We start from the raw sequence: 17,114 nt of genomic DNA, 5'->3' as shown, positions 1-17,114 counted from the left end.
CAAGTGATTTTTCTGCCTTAGCCTCCCGAGTAGCTAAGACTACAGGCATGAGTCACCACGCCTGGCTAATTTTGTATTTTTAATAGAGACAAGGTTTCCACATGTTGGTCGGGCTGGTCTTGAACTCTTGACCTCAGGTGATCCGCCTGCTTCAGCCTCCCTAAGCGCTGGAATTACAGGTGTGAGTCACCATGCCTGACCAAGAGTTCTTTATACATTCTGGATCCGAGTCCCTTATCAGGTAAATAATTTGCAAATATTTTCTCTCATTCTGTAGGCTGACTTTTCATTTTCTTGATTATGCTCTTTGAAGCATAAACACTTTTTTTTCTTTTAATTTTGATGAAATCTAATTTGTCTATTTTTGTTTTCATGGCGTGTGTTTTTGGTGTCATATCTGAGAAATCTTCGTTAATCCAAGGTCATGAAGATTAACTGCTATATGTTTTTATGAGTTTTATAGTTTTTCTGCTTATATTTGAACTTTTGATCAATTTTTAGTAAATTTTTATATATTTTAGTGATCAAATGGTCGAACTTCATCCATTTGCATGTTGATATCCAGCTGTTTCAGTTTGTGGGACAGGCTAATTTTCTCATGTAATTGTCTTAGCACTTTGCTCAAAAATCAATTAATCATAAATGTGAGGGCTAATTTCTGACTTACAATTCTATTTCATTGATCTACTCCATGTCTATACTTAGGTCAGTTATACACAGTCTGGGTTACTGTAGCTTTGTGGCAAGTTTAAAAATAAGGAAGTATGAGTTCTCCAACTTTGTTTTTTTTAAAGGTTATTTTAGCTATTTTCTGTCACTTGAATTTCCATATGAATTTTTGGTTGATTTCCACAAAAACACCAACTGGGACACTGAAAGGGATCATGTTGAATCAGTAGATCAAAATGGGTACTATTCCCATGATAACATTATTGTGTCTTTCAATCCATGAATATAGGATATCTTTCCCCTTTGTTTTAATATTTTAAAATTTCTTTCAACAATGTTCAATAGTTTCCAGAGAATAATTTTTACACTGCTGGTAATTTGTTCGTAAACACTTTATTCTTTTTGATTTTATCATAAATACAATTATTTTCTCGATTTCAAGAATAAGTTTTGGATTCATTTTAAACATTTTTGTAACCATATGTTTCACTACTTAATTCTCAAGAAAAGCTTAAGATGATTATTTTTTTTAATGTGCTCTCTTCATTTTTACTCTATATTATGGAAGACTGCTCTTTGAAGGAAAGAACTATATAAAAGCATAGAACATGAGGGCTGAGACTATCCCAAGTAAGAGGTGAAGAAAAAGAAGTGTACAGAGGCTGCACAACTGTCCTGAGTCAGGGCAAACAGCCGAGCCTGACCCACTGGCTTTCTAGCCTTGTGCTGTTTCACTAAGCCACAGTGTGATGAAGGAGGAATCTCTCCTGTGATAAGATGACCTAAGTGTTTGTGAAATATAGCACTTGTGGATAATGGAACCCCCTTAATTAATTTAAATACATACTTGATTTATAAAAGCTTTGAACTGTAAGAATTCTAGTTAGAAAGAGGACTAAAAAAAGTTGGCTCAGTGAATGGAAAGAAGGCCAGCTCTGTGAGTAACTAGCTGTGATATCTTACGCAAACCATTTAGCAACTCTGAAGTCACAGCCTCCTCTGTGCACTACTTGCATATTGATATCTGCCATGCCAAATCACTGGGAACACTAATGTAGATGAAATAGCATTTCTCACAGAAATGTAAGAAATATCACCGTGTCTTTGTTTGTAAAATCAGGATAGTAATAGTACCTAACATATGATATTTAAAGGAGAACATCCAGGTTTTATGGTTATCGGTAAGTACTCAATAACTGCTAGCCATTATTATAATTATTATTTTAAAACGTTATTAGTATCTATAACTAGTCTCAATGAAAAGTTAAGATTTCTTAGTTCTTTTATTAATAGATGACTACATCTCTTAATTTTCTATTTTGAAAGTCTGAGATTGAGAAAAAATAAACAGCCATTACCAAAAGCAGGCATGTAGATCTACAGAGGAAGAAATAATAAACATTTCTTGAATGATTTTGGCTTTCAATATTAACTCACTAACCTAGGAAAGAGACTGCAAATAAATGTATATCCATAAGACAGAGAGCAACTAAGGTTTGTAGTCTAAACTCTACTTTGATTGAGTTTTGCTAGCATTGATAGAATGAGAAGAAAAGAACTTCTGCTCAAGCAATACAGTTGACAACAAAAACTGCCACATTAAAAAACCCAAATATGTGCTAGGGACAATATTACTATTCTATTTTGTTAAATACAAAGCTGAGCCTCAAAGAAATAAAAGAAAATCCCCAGGTGAAAGGGGATCTCCAGAACACAGAACACAGATCATAGGTGGGCACTGAGGACTCTGGGCTGGGAGTAAAAATGGAAGGCCATCTCATGCCCTGGAAACAGGTTCAGCTTTAATATCTAGCTGTGACAAAGGACAAAATTTTCAGGGTAGATTACTAGAACTGTGTCTAACATACTACGTTAGTTATGTATAATTCTGCTTGCTACTTTTGTTAGTGCTGTTACCCTAAGCAAGTGTTTTAAGTTCTCAGTTCTCTTACCAATAAAATGCAATCATAATCCACACTAAGAATAAAATATCATGCTACAGTAAGCAGTGAAGCAAGGCTCAATGTGAGCAGTAGCAAGAGGGCCAGCAAGCCTTCGTGAACTCTAAGACCATCCCTGAAATAGTGCATTGAGATTTGGAGGTTAAGACTACTTAGGAAAGCTCAGTCCCTCCATGAACCTAGGGAATGTGAAGCCCATGAATTTTACCAGTGGCAGACACCAGGCATAGCCAGACCTGGGACTAGTCCCACCTCCTCTGTGGCCACAAGGCAAGGGAATAGCTAAGACCAGCAAGTCATCAGCTGAGCCCAGGAAGAATTCAGAATGTATCACAAATACCTGAAGACACCACCTGCCCCTTTTTCAACACCAGATCAAATAAGCCATAACTACATCCCATATAGAGCCATATGCCACACAAAGACTTTTAGGTCAAGCATGGACTGCTTATATGACAGTGGTCCTATAAAATTACAATAGAGGCTAGACACAGTGGGTCACGCTTGTAATCTAACACTTTGGGAGGCTGAGGCAGGTGGATCACCTGAGGTCGGGAGTTTTAGACTAACCGGACCAACGTGGTGAAACCCTATCTCTATAAAAAAATACAAAAATTAGCTGGGTGTGGTGGTGCACACCTGTAGTGCCAGCTGCTTGGGAGGCTGAGGCACAAGAATCGCTTGAACCCAGGAGGCAGGGGTTGCAGTGAGTTGAAATCGCCCCACTGAATTCCAGCCTGGATGACAGAGTGAGGCTCCGCCTCAAAAAAAAAAAAAAATTACAATAGAGCTGCATGATACAAGAATATCATTTTTTGTCATTTATATGGTATTTTTACTGTACCTTTTCTATGTTTCAATACACGAATACTAAGCATTGTGTTGCAACTCTACACTGCTCAGGAATCTGCTGTCCAGGTTTGTAGCCTAGCAACAATACGTTTGCAGTAGGATATGCCATCCAGGTTTGTGTTGGTGCAATCTACAACATTAATACAATGACATCTCATAAGGATGTATTTCTCAGAACGAATCCCTGTGGTTCAGTGACACATGACTGTAGCTAGATGCCATCCCAAAGAGAAACAAGAAGAGAAAGCATACCTAGAAAAAAGCTTCAACATTCTGTTATACTAATAGCAGACACTGAACTTTCTTTTAAATTTTAATTTGTTCTTTTCTAAAAACCTGTATAAATTAACTGTTAAGGACTGCATTAGTTTTCTATGGCTGCCATAACAAACTCCCATACACTGGGTGGCTCTAAACAACCAAAATTTCCTCTCTCACAGTTCTAGATGCTGGAAGGCTAATGTTCAACAGGGCCACACTCCTTCCAGAATATCTAGAAGAGAACCCTGATGCTGTCTCAGTATACAATGACATTCCTTGGTTTGTGGTCCAATCTCTGCCACCATATTTATACTGCTTTCTCTAATGTGTGTCTGTGTCTCTACCTCTTCTTTTATGATATGGACACTTGTCACTGGATTTAGGGCCCACCTTGGTAATTCAAAATAATATCTTCATCTCAAGATCCTTAACTAATTATAACTGCAAAGACCTCATTTCCAAATGAGGTCACCTTCATAGGTTCAGAAATTATGATATGGACATATCTTTCTGGTGGCTGCCACCCAACCCACTATAGGAACAAATGTTTAGAATATTTGAGATATACGCTCTTCCCTGTAAAACCAGCACACTGGGAGGTGGAAGGATCACTTGAGCCAAGGAGTTTGAGATCAGCCTGGGCAACATAGCGAGACCCCTTCTCTACTAAATTAAAGAAAAAAAAAAGGACTACTCTGAGGGGGACTTCTGCCAAGATGGCCAAATAGTAACAGCTCCAGAGCACAGTTCCCAGCGAGAGCAACACAGAAGGCGAGCGATCTCCGCATTTCCAACCGAGGTAGCAGGTTCAACTCAATAGGACTAGTTGGATAGTGGGTATAGCCCAGGAGGGCAAACCGAGGCAGGTTGGAGTGCCTACTCACCTGGGAAGTGCAATGGGTCAAAGGACCACCCCTCCTACCCAACAGAGGCCACTGGGGACTTTTTCCAGACACTCCGGCATTCTGGCTCAGATATTGCACTTCTCCCATGGTCTTACTGATCACAGACCAGGAGATTCCCACCAGGGCTAATAAGCCAGTGGGTGTCCAACACCCTGGGTGGCCCTTATAGCTTGAGCCTGGAAAGCCTGCAAGACAGAGCCACCCATTCCCCGGAAAAAAGGGGGGCTGAAGGCAGGGAAGCAAGTTATCTGGCCTGGTGGGTCCCACCCCTACAAAGACCAGCAAACTGAAATCCACTGGCTTAACATTTCCCCAGCCAGCAAAGCAGTTTGAGCTTGACCTGGGATGGTCGAGCTCAGCGGGGAGAGGGGCGTCTACTATCACCACCGAGGCAGTTGGCCATTACCAAGGGAGTCTGCCATGACCTAGGCAGCTCTAAACTTGCTTGTGCAAACAAAATTGCAAGGAAGTTTACAAAACAGCAGGGTGGAGCCTGCGGCAGCTCAGCAATGCCTCTGCAGGCAGACTGTGGCTAGACTCCCTCCTTGCTGGCAGGGCATCTCTGAAAAAAGGCAGGAGGCTGTCAGAAACTTATAAATAACCCCCTCCCCCACCCCCCACCTTGGACAGAACACCCAGAAAAAGGGGTGGTTGTGAGTTCTGCTGAAGCAGACTGAAATGTCATTGCCCAGCAGCTCTGAAGGAAGCAACGAAGCTCCCAGCACAGCACTTGAGCTCTGATAAGGGACAGACTGCCTCCTCAAGTGGCTCCCTGACCCACCTATATCCAAAGAAGACACCTGATACAGGAGGCCTCTGGCTGACATCTGGAAGGTATCATTCTGGGATGAAGCTACCAGAGGAAGGAACAGGCAGCAATCCGAGCTGTTCTGCAGCCCCTGCAGGTGATTCCCAGGCAAGAAGGGTCAGAAGTTGACCTCCAGCAGTCCTGCGGCAAAGGGGACTGACTGTTAGAAGAAAAACTAAAAAACAAAAAGAAATAGCTTCAACATCAACAGAAAGGATGTCCACTCAGAGACCCCTTCTGAAAGTCACCAACCTCAAAGACTAGAGGTAGATAAATACACAAAGATGAGAAGAAAACAGCACAAAAAGGTTGAAATCACTAAAGACCAGAACGCTTCTCCTCACTAGTAAGGGAACAAAACTGGATGGAGAATCAGTATGACAAATTGACAGAAGCAGGCCTCAGAAGGTGGGTAATAACAAACTTCTCTGAGCCAAAGGAACATGTGATAACCCAATGCAAAGAAACAAAGAACTCTGAAACAAGATCAGACAAAATGCAAACTAGTAAAACCAACTTAGAGAACAACATAAACAATTTGATGGAGCTGAAAAACATAATACAAGAACTTCGTGAAGCATACACAACTTTCAACAGCCAAATCAATTAAGCAGAAGAAAAACTATCAGAGATTGAAGATCTATATGAAGATCTATGAAGAACTCAATAAAATAAAACAAAACAAGAAGGCAAGATTAGAGAAAAAAACAGTGAAAAGAAATGAAAAAAGCCTCCAAAAAATATGGGATTATGTGAAAACATCTAATCTACTTTTGATCAGTGTACCTGAATCTGATAGGGAGAATAAATCCAAACTGGAAAACACTCTTCAGGGTATTATTCAGGAGACCTTCTTCAACCTAGCAGGGCAGGCCAACATTCAAATACAGGAAATACAGAGAACACCACAAAGATATTCCTCAATAAGAACAACCCCAAGGCACATAACTGTCAGATTTACCAAGGTTGAGATGAAGGAAAAAATGTTAAGGGTAGCAAGAGAGAAAGGTAGGGTTACTCACATAGGGAAGCCCATCAGACTCACAGTGGATCTCTCAGCAGAAACCCTACAAGTCAGAAGAGAGTGGGGGCCAGAGAGATCCAAGATAGCCAATTAGGAGCAGCTCAGGATTGCAGCTCCCAGTGAAAGTGCAGAGAGTGAGTGGACACTGAATTTCCAGATGAATTTTTAGTGCCCACAGACCAGGAGATTCCCAGGCGGAGAAGCCCCATGGGCTACCAGCGTGACTCTTTTGGCCTGTGCGGCTGTTTTGCCGGTGCTCAGGTGCGGCAGTTCTCAATACAAAATATACGGGACTGGGTACCCTTTTAGCTGGCGAATGGAGCTCCGGGAAGGCAGAGTAGCCCATTCAGCTGATTAAAAAGGGGACTGAAACAGTGAGCCAGGCCAGGAGATTCCTGGGCAAAAAAGTGCCATGAATCTCAGCGCCACTGTTTCAGTCGGCGCAGTGGGTCGCCGCACATGAAATCACACAGCAGTTCTGAATGAACAACGGAGCCCACAGCTCAGTACTTGAGCTCCTATAAAGGACAGACTGTCTCCTCAAGCAGCTCCTTGACCCCCGTATATCCAAAGAGTAACCTCATTTGAAAGCTCACTCACCTCACTCGGCTCAAGGAGAGCTCAGACTGACATTTGGCGGGTATCCTTCTGGGAAAAAGAGAGCAGAAGAAGAAACTGGTAGTAACCCTTACTGTTCTGCAGCTGCTGCAGGTGATCCCCAGGCAAGCAGGGCCTGGAGTGGACCTCAGCAGTCCTACAGCAGAGGGGCCAGACTGTTAGAAGGAAAACTAAGAAACAGAAATAACTTCATTATCAACAAACTGGATGTCCACTCAGAGACCCAATCTGAAAGTCAGCAACTACAAAGACGACAGGTGGATAAATCCACAAAGATGGGAAGAAACCAGTGCAAAAAGGCCGAAAACACCTGAAACCAGAATGCCTCTCCTCCTACAAGGGATCACAACTCCTCATCAGCAAGGGAACAAGTCCTGATGGAGAATGAGTGTGATGAATTGACAGAATCAGGCTTCAGAAGGTGGCTAATAAGAAACTTCTGTGAGCTAAAAGAACATGTTCTAACCCAATGCAAAGAAACTAAGAACCTTGAAAAAAGATTTGATGAAATGCTAACAAGAACAGACAACTTAGAGAGGAATATAAATGAATTGATGGAGCTGAAAAATGCAACACGAGAACTTCGCGAAGCATGCACAAGTATCAACAGCCGAATTGACCAAGCAGAAGAAAGGATATCAGAGGTCGAAGATTAACTCAATGAAATAAAATGAGAAGGCAAGATTAGAGAAAAAAGGGTAAAAAGGAATGAACAAAGTTTCCAAGAAATATGGGACTATGTGAAAAGACCTAATCTACATTTGATAGGTGTACCTGAATGTGACAAAGAGAATGAATCCAAGCTGGAAAATATTCTTCAGGATATTATCAAAGAAAACTTCCCCAACCTAGCAAGGCACAATTTTCAACACCAGGAAATACACAGAACACCACAAAGATATTCCTCAAGAAGAGCAACCCCAAGGCACATAATCGTTAGATTCACCAGGGTTGAAATGAAGGAGAAAATGCTAAGGGCAGCCAGAGAGAAAGGTCGGGTTACCCACAAAGGGAAGCCCATTAGACTCACAGCAAATCTCTCAGCAGAAACCCTACAAGCCAGAAGAGAGTGGGGGCCAATATTCAACATCCTTAAAGAAAAGAACTTTCAACCCAGAATTTCATATCCAGCCAAACTCAGCTTCATAAGTGAAGGAAAAATAAAATCCTTTGTGAACAAGCAAGTACTCAGAGATTTCATCACCCCCAGACCTGCTTTGCAAGAACTCCTGAGGGAAGCACTCTACATGGAAAGGAACAACCACTGCCAGCCACTCTAAGAACATACCAAAAGGTAGAATGCATCAACATAATGAAGAATCTGCATCAACTAATGGGCAAAACAGCCAGCTAGCTTTAAATGGCAGTATCAAATTCACACATATCAATATTAACCCCGAATGTAAAAGGACTAAATGCCCCAATCAAAAGACACAGACTGGCAAATTGGATAAAAAGTGGTCCCACTCTTAAAAGGCTTCCAGCTTAGTTGGGGAGATAGCAAATATAGTTGGGGAGATAGGTTTTTTTTTTTAAATCAAAACTAGAGAAATTTGTAACTGTAACATGGAATGAGAAAATTGGACTTTGAATCTCTATTCCTACTGAAGATTAGCCATGAATTCTGATGTGAAAGAACTCATGACTTTAGCTAAGGAATCCTATTGTCTAGCAGAAGTTTCTGCAATAAAGGAAATGTTTGATAATCTGTGCCATCCAATAAGATAGCCACTAACTACATGTAGCCTTTGAGCCTCTGAAACGTCATTAGTGCAATTGAGAAATTAAATGTTTAATTTAATTTATATTAAATTAAAATAATCACACACACACAAAAAAAGAAAAGATACTCAGCATCGTAGCTCATTAGGGAAGTGCAAAATAAAATCAAATTAAGACATTACTATACACCTTTTAGAACTGCTAAAATAAAACAACTGATAATACAACATGCTGGTGAATACGTGGGACAACTGGAGCAAAACTCCTGTGTTTCAGGTGGAAACACAAAACAAGACAGTCACTTTAGAAAACACTTTTCAGAAAAAAAAAAAAAGAAAGAAAATGAAATTTTTATTTTAGATTATCCTGGCACAGAGGTGCATGCCTGCAGTCTCAGATACTTGGTAGGGTAGCCTGAGGTGGAAGGGTGGCTTGAGGTGAGGAGTTTGAGGCTGCACTGAGCTATGATTACATCACTGCATTCCAGCCTGGGCAATAGAGCAAGATTCCCGTTATCTCCTCTCTTTTTCTCCCTCTTTCTCTCTCTGTTTCTATTTTTTCTTTCTCTATCTCTTTTTCTTTTCTTTCTTTCTTTCTCCTTCTTTCTCTCCTTCCTTCCTTTCTCTTTTCAAAAAAATAAAAAATAAAAAAGAGTGGGGGCCAATATTCAACAATCTTAAAGAAAAGAACTTTGAACCCAGAATTTTGTATCCAGCCAAATTAAGCTTCACAAGTGAAGGAGATATAAAATCTTTTATGGACAAGCAATTGCTGAGTGATTTCCTCACCACCAGGCCTGCCTTACAAGAGCTCCCAAAGGAAGCACTAAACATGGAAAGGAACAACCAGTACCAACCACTACAAATATGTAGCAAATGGTAAAGACCATCAACACAATGAAGAAACTACACCAACTAGTGGGCAAAATAACCAGCTAGCATCAAAATGGCAGGATCAAATTGATACATAACAATATTAACCTTAAACATAAATGGGCTAAATGCCCCAATCAAAAGATACAGACTGGCAAATTGGATAAAGAGTCAAGACCCATTGGTGTGCTGTATTCAGGAGACCATCTCACGTGCAAAGACACACATAGACTCAAAATAAATGGATGAAAATCTACCATGCAAATGGAGACCAAAAAAAAAAAAGCAAAAAAGAAAAAAAAAAGCAGGGGTTGCAATTCTACTCTCTGATAAACTTTAAACGAACAAAGATCAAAAGAGACAAAGAAGGGCATTACATAATGGTAAAGGGATTGGTGCAACAAGAAGAGCTAACTATCCTAAATATATAGGCACCCAATACAGGAGCACTCAGATAAATAAAGCAAGTTCTTAATGACCTACAAAGAGGCTTAGACTCCCACACAATAATAGTGGGAGACGTTAACACTCCACTGCCAATATTAGACAGATCAACAAGACAGAAAATTAATAAGGACATACAGGACTTGAACTCAGATCTGGACCAAGTGTACCTAATAGACATCTACAGAACTCTCCACCCCGAAACCACAGAATATACATTCTTCTCAGCACCACATTTCACTTACTCTAAAATTGACCACATAATTGGAAGTAAATCACTCCTCAGCAAATGCAAAAGAACAGAAATCATAACAGTCTCTCAGACCACACTGCAATCAAATTAGAACTCAGGATTAAGAAACTCACTCAAAAACACACAACTACATGAAAACTGAACAACCTGCTCCTGAATGACTACTGGATAAATAATGAAACAATGGCAGAAATAAAGATGTTCAAAACCAATGAAACAAAGACACAGCATACCAGAATCTCTGGGACACATTTAAAGCAGTGTCTAGGGGGAAATTTATAGTACTAAATGCCCACATGAGAAGGGAGGAAAGATCTAAAATCGACACCTATCATCACAATTAAAAGAACTAGAGGAACAAGATCAAACAAATTCAAAAGCTAGCAGAAGGAAAGAAATAACTAAGATCAGAGCAGAACTGAAGGAGATAAAGGCACAAAAAACCCCTTCAAAAAAAGATCAATAAATCCAGGAGCTGGTTTTTTGAAAAGATCAACAAAACAGACAGACCACTATCTGGACTTAAAAAAGAGGAAAGAGAGATGAATCAAATAAATGCAATAAAAAATTATAAAGGGGATATCACCACCGATTCCACAGAAATACCAACTACCATCAGAGATTACTACAAACAACTCTATGCACATAAACCAGTCAACTTAGAAGAAATGGATAAATGCCTGGACATTTACACTCCCCAAAGACTAAGCCAGGAAGAAGTTGAATCCCTGAATAGACCAATAACAAGGTCTGAAGTTGAGGCAGCAATTAATAGCTTACCAACCAAAAAAAGTCCAGGACCAGACAGGTTCACAGCCAAATTCTGCCAGACGTACAAGGAAGAGTTGGTACCATTCCTTTTCAAACTATTCCAAACAATACAAAAAAAAAGGGAATCCTCCGTAATTCATTTTATGAGATCAACATCATCCTGATACCCAAACCTGGCAGAGAAACAACTAAAAAAGAAAATTTTGGGCCAATATCCATGATGAACATGACGCAAAAATCTTCAATAAAATACTGGCAAACCGAATCCAACAGCACATCAAAAAGCGTATCCATCATGATCAAGTAGGCTTCACCCTGGGGTTGCAAGGGTGGTTCAATATACGCAAATCTGTAAACATAATCCATTACATAAACAGAACCAAAGACAAAACCCATATGATTATCTCAACAGATACCAAGAAGGCCTTCGACAAAATTCAACGGCCTTTATGCTAAAAACTCTCAATAAACTAGGTATCGATGGAACGTATCTCAAAATAATAAAAGCTATTTATGACAAACCCACAGCCAATATCATACTGAATGAACAAAAACTAGAAGCATTCCCTCTGAAAACTGGCACTAGACAAGGGTGCCCTCTCTCATCATTCCTATTCAACATAGTATTGGAAGTTCTAGCCAGAGTAATCAGGCAAGAAAAAGAAATAAAGGGTACTCACTTAGGAAAAAAGGAAGTCAAATTATCTCTATTTGCAGACGACATTATTGTATATTTAGAAGACCCCATTGTCTCAGCCCAAAATCTCCTTAAGCTGATAATCAACTTCAGCAAAGTCTTAGGATACAAAATCAACGTGCAAAAATCACAAGCATTCCTGTACACCAATAACGGAGAGCCAAATCATGAGCAAACTCCCATTTACAATTGCTATAAAGAGAATAAAATATCTAGGAATACAACTAACAAAGGATGTAAAGGACCTCTTCAAGGACTACAAAACATTACTCCAGGAAATAAGAGAGGACACAAACAGATGGAAAAACATTCCATGTTCATGGTTAGGAAGAATCAATATCATGAAAATGGCCATACTGCTCAAAGTAATTTATAGATTCAATGTTACCCCATCAAGCTACCAATGACCTTCTTCACAAAAATGGAAAAACCCATCTTAATCTTCATATGGAACCACAAAAGAGCCCGCATAGCCAAGACAATCCTAAGCAAAAAGAACAAAGCTGGAAGCATCACGCTACCTGACTTCAAACTTTACTACACGGCTACAGTAATCAAAACAGCAAGATACTGGTACCAAAACAGAGATATAGACCAATGGAACAGAACAGAGGCCTCGGAAGTAACGCCACACATCTATAACTATCTGACCTTTGACAAACCTGACAAAAACAAGCAATGGGGAAAGGATTCCATTTAATAAATGGTGTTGGGAAAACTGGCTAGCCATGTCCAGAAAGCTGAAACTGGACCCCTTCCTTATACGTTATGCAAAAATTAACTCCAGATGGATTAAAGACTTAAACATAAGACCTAACACCATAAACATCCTAAAAGAAAACATAGGCAAAACCATTCAGGACACAGGCATAGGCAAGGAGTTCATGACTAAAACACCAAAAGCAATGGCAACAAAAGCCAAAATAGACAAATGGAATCTAATTAAACTCAAGAGCTTCTGCACAACAAAAGAAACAATAATTAGAGTGAACTGGCAACCAACAGAATGGGAAAAATTTTTGAAAGCTACCCATCTGACAAAGGGCAAATAACCAGATTTTATAAAGGACTACAACAAATTTGCAAGAAAAAAACAACCCCACCAAAAAGTGTGTGAAGGATATGAACAGATACTTTTCAAAAGAAGCCATTTATGCAGCCAACAAACATGAAAAAATGCTCATCATCACTAGTCATCAAAGAAATGCAAATCAAAACCACATTGAGATACCATCTCATGCAAGTTAAAATGGTGATCATTTAAAAATCTGGAGACAACTGATGCTGGAGAGGATGTGGAGAAATAGGAACACTTTTACACTGTTGGTGGGAGTGTAAATTAGTTCAACCATTGTGGAAGACAGTGTGGCAATTCCTCAAGGATCTAGAAATAGAAATACCATTTGACCCAGCAATCCCATTATTGGGTATATACCCACAGGAGTATAAATCATTCTATTATAAAGACACATGCACACGTATGTTCACTGCAGCACATTTGCAATAGCAAAGACTTGGAACCAACCCAAATGCCCATCAATGATAGACTGGATAAAGAAAATGTGGCACATATACACCATGGAATACTATGCAGCCATAACCATAAAGAAGGTTGAGTTCATGTCCTTTGCAGGGACATGGATGAGGCTAGAAAACATCATTCTCAGCAAACTAGCACAAGAACAGAAAACCAAACATGACATGTTCTCACTCATAAATGGGTGTTGAACAATGAGAACACATGAACAAAGGGAGGGAAACATCACATACTGGGGTCTGTTGGGAGGTGGGTAGGCTAGGGGAGGGATAGCAGCAAGTGGGGAGACTGGGGAGGGATAACATTAGGAGAAATACCTAATGTAGGTGATGGGAGGATGGATGCAGCAATCCATCATGGCATTTGCATAGCTATGTAACAATCCTGCATGATCTGCACATGTACCTCAGAACTTAAAGCATAATTTTTTAAAAAGGAATATTTGATATACACGATAAAACTTAACTGGTGCATTGTTTCCTCACTTAAACATCATTTTAAGGGTAACTATATTCCTTTCATGGGCACAACAGCCATGACCCAATAGGGGTCTCTACTGGTAGGAGATTAATTTAGAGGTGATAAACTAAGTTTCTCCTCTGTTTCAGCTCTGCAAGTTTTCCTCAGTTAATTTAAATAGCTCCCTGGATCTTCTTCTTCAGGGGAATATACATCTTATAATTTCAGATGGAAAATTCTCTGCATATTCTTGTGCTTACTGATTTGTCATCCTTCTTTCTTGCACCTTCCTGTGGCATAAATCCCTTTCTTAAAATGCATTCTTTATAAGTTCCCTTAATGTGGAAAACTTAAGTTCACATTTTAAAGAAGTTTTGCTAAGTGCACAGTTCTATGTTGAAAATTCTCTTCCATGCTAACAGTATTCTCCCACTGCCTTTTGGTTTGTAATTTTTGCTAGGGAAAAGTGTGCTTCTGGTCTAATTGTCATTTCTGTGCAGGTAATGTAATGTCCTTTTTCTCTTGTAAATGTAAAGATATTTCTGTTTTCTTTGGTATCCTGGAGTTTCAGTCCAATTTGTTACATGGCTTTCTGCTTGGGGTCCATGGTGCCTCCTGCATCTGTGACTCTTTCATCAAGTCCAGAAATTTCTCAGCAACTCTCTTTAGATATTGTCTCTTTTCACTCTTTTTGCTTCTGGGAAAGAATATTAGACTTCTCCTTTTACTTTCTACTGTCTTAATTTCTTTTTGGTAATTTTCATCTCTTTGCTCTTATCTGTAATATTCTGGGTTAATTTCCATACAGCCATCTAACTGTCTTTCAGCAATCTAATCTAATCTTCAAGTCGGCCATTTAACAGTTTATTTCAATTTTCTTTTTTTTTTGAGGGGGAGGGGGCGCATCCAAAGTTCTCTTTGGTTCTTTTTCAAATCTGCCTGGGCATTTTTATATTCTGTTCTTGCTCGCTTACTTTTCTGACTTGACAGTTTTATTTATTTACACGTTTTTGTAATTTTATATTCTGAATTTGATAATTCTAATATTTGAAGTTCTTGGGGAACTAATTTATTTGTTATTTCTCCTGACTTTGACTGATGGTGGTGTGTTTCCTTGTGCAATTAGTGAGAGTTCATGTTTAGTAACCTTAATTTGCTGAAGACCAGAGGACATCAATACAAATGATGGCTTCTTCCTGAGACAGTCACTGTTTGTTTGCTTCTCTTGGGAGCCAGGAGATACTAACACCTGGAATGTTCATCCCCTTCCAGAATGGACAGGTTAACAAAGTTTTGCTCTTCCCTTTGACTCCTATCTACTGATTAAAGAGGCTGGGCATTCCATAAAGGCTCAAGAAAATCACTGTATCTCCTAAGTGAGTATGACTGGACACCATTTGGTGTCCATGGTGCTTCTCACCTTCTGGTAGGAGGGGAAATCTTTAAGGAAGATAAATACAGGTTTACATAAATACGGAAACTGCATTTGCTCTGCACATCTGAATGCAATGTGAATAACTGTGCCACCCTGTACATTTTTACGTTTATTTTCATGTTAGACATTCAGAAAAGTTTGATTTTTTTTTTCTTTGAGACAGAGTCTCGCTCTGTTACCCAAGCTGGAGTACAATGGCATAGTCTCGGCTCACTGCAACCTCCGCCTCTTGGATTCAGGTCATTCTCCTGCCTCAGCCTCCCTAGGAGCTGGGATTACAAGCACCCGCCACCATGCCCGGCTAATTTTTTATATTTTCAGTAGAGGTGGGGTTTCACCATGTTTGCCAGGATGGCCTCAATCTCCTGACCTTGTGATCTGTCCTCCTCGATGTCCCAAAGTGCTGGGATTACAGGCATGAGGTACTGTGCCCGGCCAAGTTTGATTTTTATGTTTTATTTTATATGGAGTATGTGTGCATAGTGAGTATATGTGTATATGAAAATACATGTATAAACCTAAAATTTGTCTCATTTCTGTCTATACCATCTCTCTGACTGAAATACAATTTATAATAATTTTTCTCACGTAACAGGCAAGCTACACTTTTTTCCTATGAAATTGCAAATCTTAAGATCATCTTGTCTTTGTGCTTTTACCCTTCACACTGGGCCCCTCTTCCTGTGAAGACAGATGATTGACACTGCTGTGAGACCTGTTCAGCACCAACACACCAGGAGGTGGCTCAGATGCAGGACCAAAGCCAAATTCTTAATTTCCTGGCTTTGTTCTTACGTCTTATCCTTACATCAATGTGTGTGTGTGTGTGTGTGTATGTGTGTGTGTGTGCGTGCACGTGCACGCTGCCATGCACACATACACACACACACACACATATACGTAAAATATATATACATACACCTTAATATACCTTAATTTGCTGGAGATCAGAGGACATAGATGAAAACGATGGCTTCCTCCTGAGAGAGTCATTCTTTGTTTCTCTTGGGGGCCAGAAGGCACTAACACCTGGGATGCTCATCCCCTTCCAGAATGCACACGTTAACGAAGTTTTGCTCTTCCCTTTGACTGTTATCTGCTGATTAAAGAGGCTGGGTATTTCCTAAAGACCCAAGGATATATATGTATACACACAGTCCATGTTAATTTAAAGTTTCTACTATATTATAAAGCATACCAACATAACATCTCTATCTTCTATAACGAACGTTGAAGGAAAAGAACTGACAAAATTTAGAAAACACACTTTAAATTGCCAGCATTAAACTCAAAACAATTGGAATTGCCTTTAAAACATGAATAGTTGCCAGTTTATTAATGAATTTGATCAGCTATTAAATCACAATGCATTACTTCAATAGAGATTATTTTTAAAGACAAATTCAACCTTGGACCTTCTCTGATGATGCAGTGGAAGTAAGGAAGAAACCCTATGGGAGGTTGAGTAAGTCCTACTTGGGACAATTCTGTTTATCACACCATACAAAATTACTTCTTTTTCAAATGTGTATTTCCTATGGCCCTAAAATTATATGCTTAACCCCTAAGAAACAATGTAACTGCATGTGTGACAATTTTTACTGTTTGTGTGTTCACATGTACACATGATTGTATATGAGCATGCATACATACATATTTAAAAATTATCCATCCACATCCAAATGGTACTTAAAGTAACCAAAATTTGTCTAACAAAAATTCTATTCCATTGCTCAGTACTTCATCCAAAATATTTTGATTTAAAGATTTTTTTGGAGTTAAAGTACAATGACAGTTTGGACAATATTCACTGGAAAACAGAAATC

The 17,114-nt window shown here is 39.4% G+C and overlaps 1 protein-coding gene and 1 long non-coding RNA gene across 3 annotated transcripts in view; one reads left to right on the top strand and one right to left on the bottom strand.

The window, feature by feature from the left end:
• The window catches only part of LOC116531381, a 3,929-nt gene extending 676 nt beyond the window's left edge, over positions 1 to 3,253 (top strand). The window contains exon 3 of the long non-coding RNA XR_004260397.1: positions 3,119 to 3,253. This is a non-coding gene — a long non-coding RNA (uncharacterized LOC116531381). The remainder of the gene's footprint in view (positions 1 to 3,118) is intronic.
• The window catches only part of GMDS (GDP-mannose 4,6-dehydratase), a 636,169-nt gene that overhangs the window by 316,195 nt on the left and 302,860 nt on the right, over positions 1 to 17,114 (bottom strand). The gene's annotated exons all lie outside the window — the stretch shown is intronic.

This window comes from Sapajus apella, unplaced genomic scaffold, assembly GCF_009761245.1.
Source record: "Sapajus apella isolate SASKATOON/1434 unplaced genomic scaffold, GSC_monkey_1.0 scaffold70, whole genome shotgun sequence".
Classification (NCBI taxonomy): Eukaryota; Metazoa; Chordata; class Mammalia; order Primates; family Cebidae; genus Sapajus; species Sapajus apella.
The sequence above is the reverse complement of the archived record's forward strand: the minus strand, read 5'-3'. Positions and strand labels throughout refer to the sequence as shown.